Source organism: Dendroctonus ponderosae, unplaced genomic scaffold (assembly GCF_020466585.1).
Source record: "Dendroctonus ponderosae isolate FM_Combo_2020 unplaced genomic scaffold, Dpon_F_20191213v2 Dpon_F_20191213_1, whole genome shotgun sequence".
NCBI classification, from domain to species: Eukaryota; Metazoa; Arthropoda; class Insecta; order Coleoptera; family Curculionidae; genus Dendroctonus; species Dendroctonus ponderosae.
Genome location: NW_026017110.1, coordinates 36,908,185 through 36,908,401, shown reverse-complemented (window position 1 = coordinate 36,908,401; position 217 = coordinate 36,908,185).

The following is a 217-nucleotide window of genomic DNA, read 5'->3' as shown; positions in this document are numbered from 1 at the left end:
AAATCATTGCCGTGTATGTTGATAACCAGGCAGCCATAAAGATTTCGGGAAATACGACCGATCATAAGCGCTCGAAACATATCGACGTAAAGTTTCATTTTGCGCGGGATAATGCTGATCGCGGCGAAGTAGAAATTAAGTATTTATCAACCAAAGAGCAATTAGCCGATATTTTTACTAAGCCTCTCCCAAAGCAACAATTTATGTACCCAAGAGG